We start from the raw sequence: 9,789 nt of genomic DNA on the forward strand, positions 1-9,789 counted from the left end.
GACCCAGCAATCCCACTACTGGGCATATACCCAGAGAAAACCATAATTCAAAAAGACACATTCACCCCAATGTTCATTGCAGCACTATTTACAATAGCCAGGTCATGGAAGCAACCTAAATGCCCGTCAACAGACAAATGGATAAAGAAGATGTGGTACATATATACAATGGATATTACTCAGCCATAAAAAGGAATGAAATTGGGTCATTTGGTGAGTCGTGGATGGACCTAGAGACTGTCATACAGAGTGAAGTAAGTCAGAAAGAGCAAAACAAATATCGTATATTAACGCATATATGTGGAACCTAGAAAAATGGTGCAGATGAGCCGGTTTGCAGGGCAGAGATAGAGATACAGATGTAGAGAACAAATATATGGACACCAAGGGGGGAAAGTGGTGGGGTGGTGGTGGGGGTGGTGTGCTGAATTGGGAGATTGGGATTGACATGTATACAGTGATGTGTATAAAATGGATAACTAATAAGAACCTGCTGTAGAAAAAAATAAATAAAATTAAAAAAAAAAAGGTCACATCCCGAAGTTCCAAGGTTCACATTCAGAGAAAAATGAATAGTCTTTCCAGGCAAAAAAACTCTAGCTACAACCCCATTTGAGCTAACCTGGGCAAAAGGGGGAAATCGGAGCTCACACAAGCAGAAAGGGCAGGAGTATGAAGCAGGGGTCCCAAACTGCAAGCTTGTTTCTCCCTCTTTGTTACAGATTTTTTCTGGTACCTCTATGCCAGCTTCATTCTTTACACCTCTTTGTAAGGCTAGAGACCTATGGACCGCTGACAGCATCAGCACTCATATCCTTATATCTTCATGGTCAGAAAAGAAAGAGGCATGTTGCCCAGCTCCAGAACTGAAAATCCCAGGGCACGACCAGTTATGTTGGTTTTTCCCAGAAACAGAGATCTGTGCTGTATGAATCATGAAAAAAAGAAAAAATACGTTCTCCTCGGATGGCCGAAAAGGAACATAAAAGGCTGAGGCCATCACCAATCTAAATCTAATTGTAAAAATGACTGCCACTCTTCTGATAAAATAGCAATTGAATGCTTTTTAAAGCACTAATTAAAAGCAAAAGGAACGATTAATTTCACTCATGGGAAAATATAAGAGCACCATCCACCTTGAAGAGAAGGGTGGAGTAGAACCTTTCTTTGGTAACTAAAGATCATCACAAGGATCCCTATTTTAACTTTCTGTGAATAATACAGGAGTTGGCAAAGTTTTACTGTAACGGGTCAGATAGCAGATATTTTAGGCTTTTGACCAAGAGGCAAAATTGAGTAAATTATGTAGGTACTTATATAATCCTTTAAAATATAATTGTTGGAGATCATTAAAAAAACTTTTTCAGCTCACATATCATACAAAAACAGGTGGCAATCCGAATTTGTTCTTCTGCCTGCAGCTTGCTAACCCCTTGTATAGGCTTTCAGGCAGAAAACCTTCAGCGTCTACCATTTCAGTTTAATATTGGTTTTCTTTTAACTCATAATCAAATGCCCATAGAGGGGGTTAGGATGATAGCAGTCAGCTAGTTTGATATTTCCATTTACCCATAAGGGAATGCCCAGAACTACGAAGCAACCTGCTCATGCCTTCAACTCTAGTCTGTAGTAGAACCCGAATGAGAACCCAGTTCTTTAACCTCCTAATCTGGGACCTTTTCCTCTAAACCAAGGTGCCTCTTACAGATTCATTCTTCTCAAATAGCCAACAACAAAGGACTCAAGTTTAAATACTCAAACATCTCTTCCTAGGCTAGGCCTAATCACATATTTGGTCCCAATCTGAAGATTGTTGAGAATGACATGGCCAACTTGAGCAAAGAAGTGTGACAGCTATGGGAGAGGGTTGTCCCATTTGAGAAGGGCACTTTGTCAAGTCCCCAAGGGATCAGGTGCTACAGCCCAGGCCACCAACCTCCCAACACCTCCATAAATGGCAACAACAAAAACCATGAACGATGACAATTATTAACATTGTTGAATATTTACTCTAAACCAAGTACTTTTGTTAGATTTTAGAAGCATTCCTTCACTGTTTTAAGATTCCAAAAAGGGAGATAAAATCACCTTTGGAGGTGATTTTATCAGGAGACACAGTCTGAACATGGTAATAATGCACATTACACGACCCAATTCGTTTGTCATTATTGAGGCTGGTTTTTAAAGCTCATAATTTATGGCTCTTCCATGCCACTATAAATTAAAACAGGGTGGGTGTCCAATATAGCTCACAGGAATGACATTCCACCCATGAAGCACAAATTCTCCAAGGTGGAAAGCAGCCAGCATTACATGTTACAACCTTATGTATGATAACTCCGTGTGTTCCTTGGCAGGCCACACACTTAGTTCTCAACACAGACACCTCCCCCCCACTTCTCCAGTGGGTAATTCACTCTCTTCTGCTGTGAATTTGCACAGCATTGCATCAAGAACCCACACCTGGTACCAGAGAGGCTAACAGTGAGACCACCATGGAAAAGGAAAGCACTGCTAAACAAATTTTGAAAATTGGAGTCTGTTCACTGCCAGAAAGCAGGAGAACAGAAAAAGTTAATTTTAAACAAGGAATGCAGAAAAGGACAGTTTAAAGTATCTAAAGAAACAAACAAAAGTATTCTAGTGATAATAAGGTAAGCATACACGGTCCTAAAACTGCCTCTCCAGCCTTACCCTCCAGTCAATCCAAACTATTTTTTATTCTCCTTAGGCTCCTTGCATCCCCAGCCTTTGTTTCTTTCTCCAAGCTCGTCTCAGCACCTAGAACTCCCTTGCCCTATCTAATCTCTCAATCAGTGGTTCTCAGTTTTTTCTATACAGACACAACTAAGGGCCTTAACCCCCTCCTCGTGGATGACGATGGCCCCCAATAACTGTGTGAAGCAATGGAGGCATGTCTCCAAAGCACCACTTGCCATTTGAAAACATTCCTCAGATGAAAGGAAGGGGCATGCAAGCTCCCAGCTGAGAATCATTAGAGTCTATGTCATTGGTTCTCAGCTTTGGCTGCCTAGTAGTAAAACCTAGAAAGTTAAAAAAAATCTGATGCTCAGGCCCAAATCCAGATCAATTGAATCGGAATCTCTGGATGTGGCACCAGAGTACTGCTAGGTTTTAAAAGCTCCACAGGTGATTCTATCAGTTTTGAGAACCACTGGCCTAAATTCTAAATTCTACCATAGCCCCCAAGACCTCAGCTTTCTTAAATCCTCAAGTGGAACATCGATAAATACTTCTCTACAATATCTTCCCTGAAGCCCTGGGGTCAGATGTGTTTCACAACTGTTTTTGGATACCGTGTGTGCGTGCGTGCGTGCGCGTGTGTGTGTGCGCGCGCGCATTTGTGCGTGTGCAGCAGTGTATTAAAATATGCAATGCCCTCAGGTGAGTCTAGGGCAGCACCCCATAATCAAACACATTAACATTCTGCAGTGGAACAAATAAACATCCATAAAGAGACTATAAATAGACAATCTTAGTTGAGGTCAGATTTTGTTCCCAAACGAGTTAAGAAACATTTTCGCATTTGCAGAGCTTTGACATTTTGGAGTCACAGGTAATAAATTGTAGATCTTGATTAATCAAGTAGCTCCCTTTCCCAAAGTGCATACATTAATCACAAAGATGAGCAAGACTCCGATCCCTCCCTTGACAAGCTTGCCATCTAACTGGGGGAATCAGGTAAGAGGCACATAAACTACCAATTCTAGTCAGGCCAGCTTTTCTCAAAGCATGCTTAGCACAGCGGCTCTCAATCCTGCCTGCACATAAAAGTCACCCAGGAATTTGTGATTAATGTCGTGGCCATACTTCAGAAAAAATTAAATCAAAATTGGGGGCATATACCTATTTTAAGTGTGAATAGTAAGTTTAAAAATAATCGCGAAGAAAAAAATACATTAGAAGAAAGTAGCTTGGTTTTCTGTTGCTGAATGTAAGTAAAAGTGATTTTGAAACGTGCTCTTTGGGGTTTGGACAGTTGGGAAAAGACCCAGGGTGCAGGAGGAGGCCGTGGAGAGATGCAGAGCAGTGATGAGTCTTGGAGTCTTGATTCAAAAGGAGTAATTTGACTTTGCTAAGAAAAGGAAAAAAAAAAAAAAAAAAGACTTGATGTGCTCTTCTTTCAAGCAGAGCTTCTCAGGCTGGGGAAGACGACAGGCAGATGAAGAGTTTGGAAGATGCTTCTCAGCTTATTCTCACCTTCTGTCTCCAGCTCCCGTCCCAACTCCAGGTGAAAACAACTTCTCCAAATCTTCTGCTCTCATGTGATTCATTATACAGTAGTCTGTGATATATCATCAATTTTTTGAGCTGTAATTTAAGTCTTTTGTTATAAATTAGGTTTTTACATGTTTGTGCCTATCTTCCTAACCAGATTATAAGCTAGAAAACAGAGGTTATTTCTTATAATTTCTTACATTTTCTCACAACAGCTATTACTATGCCTTACATAATTTAGATTTTCAATCATTTGATTTTATTTTGCACCCAAACCTTGGACCTCCACTGAGGCTGACAGAACTGGAAACAATATAAATCAAAGTGAGAAATATATGAATGATGTTTTTTCCTGGTCGAAAATTACGAATGTTCACCCTTGACCTAAAAAAGTCCTATAAATCACTAAGAAAAGAGAGAATAACATGTAGATGGATGAGTTTTTTAATCCTTACTCTGAGTCTACATGACCTATGTTATTCAGTGGTTGCAAAAGTAACTGCCTTACTCAAGCAAGAGAGAGGAAACTTTAAGTTATTAACAGAAAAGCTTAATTCGACTAATTGCTAACAAAAAGGGGAATGATCACTGTCAGCTCAGCAAACAAATCTGAGAAATAGAAGTCTAGCTTGATATCAATAAAATGACACTTCAAGAGAGATGGCATAAGCAGTCTGAGCCTCCATTCTTTTTTCTAAATCACATGGAAGCACCTAGCACAGTGAGACACATGTTGGGTGTGATCTGTGATGTCTAGGTACATGCACAGAAAAAATCTAGGTCATGGCACAGCCTTAGCAACAGCGGGTATCTCTGGAGGAAAGCTTAGGATGGGTGTCAAGGAATTGGTCAGGGCTCAATCACAGAAGCAGACAACTAGAAAAAAAAAAGAAAGAAAAAACATACATAAAATTATATATGAATATTCTTCATATATAATATGTATGTATATTCTCTCTATATATATAATTATGTGTATATATTCTCCATATATGTAATTATATACACATGCACACATGGATTGGTCACGAATGTTTAACTTGTCTGTCAGAATGGAAGATGGATGTAAGATGGGGAAAAGCAAGAACAAGCTGGAATCCACAAGCAGAAGCTGGACAGACTGAAACCCTTTACTGGTGACCTTTGTGCAAAGGTGTCCTACAGAGCTCGGAGCCTTTTGTCACTCACTTAAACACACACACCTATGTGTGTTTGTATACCTAGCCGGAAAGTCTGAAGAGCCGTTGGAGGGTTGGAGGATGGGGGAGCAGTTACAGACTCAGGGCTGCTCCCACCAAGGATGTGAATCAGCAGATCAGCAACACTGTGTATGAGCTCAAAAAAGCCAGGGCTGGGCTTCCGTGGTGGCGCAGCGGTTGAGAGTCCGCCTGCCGATGCAGGGGACACGGGTTCGCGCCCCGATCCGGGAAGATCCCACAGGCCGCGGAGCGGCTGGGCCCGTGAGCCATGGCCGCTGAGCCTGCGCGTCCGGAGCTTGCGCTCCGCAACGGGAGAGGCCACAGCAGTGCGAGGCCCACGTACCGCAAAAACAAAAAAGCCAGGGCTTTCTTCTGCCCTCCACGCCTCACACAGGAATCTCTGCCGGGGCCTCCCTCAACGAAGCATGAAGGAAAGCAAATTGTGGAAAATGCAGTTCAGCCTAGTCAAGCTGACAGGTTAGAAAGCCACCAAAGGTCTTTAATTTACATGGTTTAAAAAAAAATTTTTTTTTTGGCAAGGGGCGGGGAGAGAGGGAAGGAGAAGGTACTTTATTACAAATATTTTTTTTTTATTTTTAAAAGAAATCAAATCTAAACCATTAAACTATGTCATATGAACGAGAAATCATTTTTTCTTCCTGATATATTGAGCTATAAATTATATACAGCACTATATAAGTTTAAGGTGTTCAGCATAATGATTCGACTTACATTCATCATGAAATGATTATCACAAGTTCAGGGAACACCTACCATCTCATACAGGTACAAAATAAAGGGAAAAAATTGTTTTCTTTTGATGAAAACGCTTAGGATTTACTCTCTTAACTACTCTCATGTATAACATAGAACAGTGTTAATTACATTTATTACGTTGTGGCTTACAGCCCTAGTACTTATTTATCCTATAACTGGAAGTTGGTACCTTTTGACCACGATTTAAGGCTGTCATGACACTGATAATATTCAAGCCAACGATTTAGGTAAGCAATCAAAAAAGCAGAAACGATATAAAGGTTGGGTATTTGAAAATATCTGAAGGATCAAGTAATTTCCTCAGCTGAGGGACTGGTATAATAAGGACACATCCTTTATAGTTTTTCCACACTCTTACATACTCAAAGGTGGGGTTCTGTGATCTTCCACAGATGCAGAAGTTCTAAAGTTTAATGACTGACATAACATATCTTTTCCGTTATTCACCACAAAGACTTTTGTCTCCAGCAAACTGATCATCACATTTTTACATGATTCCTTTCCAATTACTTCTGCCCTTTTAAGTCATGAACCGCCTGAAATAAGTGCAAGTGAAAAATGGTACTCATCAAAAAGAATAGACCTTATGTCTTCAACAACCATTTTTTACAAAGAATCAGCCTTTTGTAGAACTTGAAATAAAATATTGGCACTTCTGGAAAGCCTCCCTAAGTTCTGACCTTGATAATATGTGTTGTTGTTGCTGTTATTTTTCTGCAGCCCAAATAAGTATGAAGACTGCATCAAAGTGGGGCAGTCAGAAATAAAAGGTCCAATTTCTCCAAAGAAGACATACAGATGGCCAAGAAGCACATGAAAAGCTGCTCAACATCACTAATTATTAGAGAAATGCAAATCAAAACTACAATGAGGTATCACCTCACACCAGTTAGAATGGGCATCATCAGAAAATCTACAAACAAATGCTGTAGAGGGTGTGGAGAAAAGGGAACCCTCTTGCACTGTTGGTGGAAATGTAAATCGATACAGCCACTATGGAGGGAGAACAGTATGGGGGTTCCTTTAAAAACCAAAAATAGAACTACCATGTGACCCAGCAATTCCACTACTGGGCATATACCCAGAGACACAGATGTAGAGAACAAAAGTATGGACACCAAGGGAGGAAGCAGAGGGGGGTTGGGGTGGTGGTGTGATGCATTGGGCGATTGGGATTGACATGTATACACTGATGTGTATAAAATGGATGACTAATAAGAACCTGCTTATAAAAAAATAAAATTAAGCCTTCTGGGAAAAAAAAGAAAGAAATAACAGGTCCAATTATGAGAGGTAATTGCATGCTTAGCAGTCATAAGTATCTGATACATTTATATGGCACTGGCACGTTGGCATGAAGAACTTAGAAAATCAGGTTTTCCAAGCCATGGATCAACGTAAGTGTTGGCTTTTCACCAAAATCTCAAATGTTGATCTAATCCTTTACATTTAAGCCAGTCCACCCAATGGCCAATAGCCAATGAAATCAGGCTGCAAGCCCTTTGTTTACAGAGCCTGAACCTTGTAACAAGCAGCAAAGTGCTAGGCACTGCATATACACTGCTTAATTTCACCTTCACAGCAAACTAATGATGTAGTTAGTATCTCTATCCTACTAATGAAGAGAAGGCAAAGTCACCCAGGAATTTGTGATTAATGTCGTGGCCATACTTCAGAAAAAATTAAATCAAAATTGGGGGCATATACCTATTTTAAGTGTGAATAGTAAGTTTAAAAATAATCGCGAAGAAAAAAATACATTAGAAGAAAGTAGCTTGGTTTTCTGTTGCTGAATGTAAGTAAAAGTGATTTTGAAACGTGCTCTTTGGGGTTTGGACAGTTGGGAAAAGACCCAGGGTGCAGGAGGAGGCCGTGGAGAGATGCAGAGCAGTGATGAGTCTTGGAGTCTTGATTCAAAAGGAGTAATTTGACTTTGCTAAGAAAAGGAAAAAAAAAAAAAAAAAAGACTTGATGTGCTCTTCTTTCAAGCAGAGCTTCTCAGGCTGGGGAAGACGACAGGCAGATGAAGAGTTTGGAAGATGCTTCTCAGCTTATTCTCACCTTCTGTCTCCAGCTCCCGTCCCAACTCCAGGTGAAAACAACTTCTCCAAATCTTCTGCTCTCATGTGATTCATTATACAGTAGTCTGTGATATATCATCAATTTTTTGAGCTGTAATTTAAGTCTTTTGTTATAAATTAGGTTTTTACATGTTTGTGCCTATCTTCCTAACCAGATTATAAGCTAGAAAACAGAGGTTATTTCTTATAATTTCTTACATTTTCTCACAACAGCTATTACTATGCCTTACATAATTTAGATTTTCAATCATTTGATTTTATTTTGCACCCAAACCTTGGACCTCCACTGAGGCTGACAGAACTGGAAACAATATAAATCAAAGTGAGAAATATATGAATGATGTTTTTTCCTGGTCGAAAATTACGAATGTTCACCCTTGACCTAAAAAAGTCCTATAAATCACTAAGAAAAGAGAGAATAACATGTAGATGGATGAGTTTTTTAATCCTTACTCTGAGTCTACATGACCTATGTTATTCAGTGGTTGCAAAAGTAACTGCCTTACTCAAGCAAGAGAGAGGAAACTTTAAGTTATTAACAGAAAACCTTAATTCGACTAATTGCTAACAAAAAGGGGAATGATCACTGTCAGCTCAGCAAACAAATCTGAGAAATAGAAGTCTAGCTTGATATCAATAAAATGACACTTCAAGAGAGATGGCATAAGCAGTCTGAGCCTCCATTCTTTTTTCTAAATCACATGGAAGCACCTAGCACAGTGAGACACATGTTGGGTGTGATCTGTGATGTCTAGGTACATGCACAGAAAAAATCTAGGTCATGGCACAGCCTTAGCAACAGCGGGTATCTCTGGAGGAAAGCTTAGGATGGGTGTCAAGGAATTGGTCAGGGCTCAATCACAGAAGCAGACAACTAGAAAAAAAAAAGAAAGAAAAAACATACATAAAATTATATATGAATATTCTTCATATATAATATTATGTATGTATATTCTCTCTATATATATAATTATGTGTATATATTCTCCATATATGTAATTATATACACATGCACACATGGATTGGTCACGAATGTTTAACTTGTCTGTCAGAATGGAAGATGGATGTAAGATGGGGAAAAGCAAGAACAAGCTGGAATCCACAAGCAGAAGCTGGACAGACTGAAACCCTTTACTGGTGACCTTTGTGCAAAGGTGTCCTACAGAGCTCGGAGCCTTTTGTCACTCACTTAAACACACACACCTATGTGTGTTTGTATACCTAGCCGGAAAGTCTGAAGAGCCGTTGGAGGGTTGGAGGATGGGGGAGCAGTTACAGACTCAGGGCTGCTCCCACCAAGGATGTGAATCAGCAGATCAGCAACACTGTGTATGAGCTCAAAAAAGCCAGGGCTGGGCTTCCGTGGTGGCGCAGCGGTTGAGAGTCCGCCTGCCGATGCAGGGGACACGGGTTCGCGCCCCGATCCGGGAAGATCCCACAGGCCGCGGAGCGGCTGGGCCCGTGAGCCATGGCCGCTGAGCCTGCGCGTCCGG

The sequence above is a fragment of the Physeter macrocephalus genome, chromosome 7 (assembly GCF_002837175.3).
Source record: "Physeter macrocephalus isolate SW-GA chromosome 7, ASM283717v5, whole genome shotgun sequence".
Taxonomy (NCBI): domain Eukaryota; kingdom Metazoa; phylum Chordata; class Mammalia; order Artiodactyla; family Physeteridae; genus Physeter; species Physeter macrocephalus.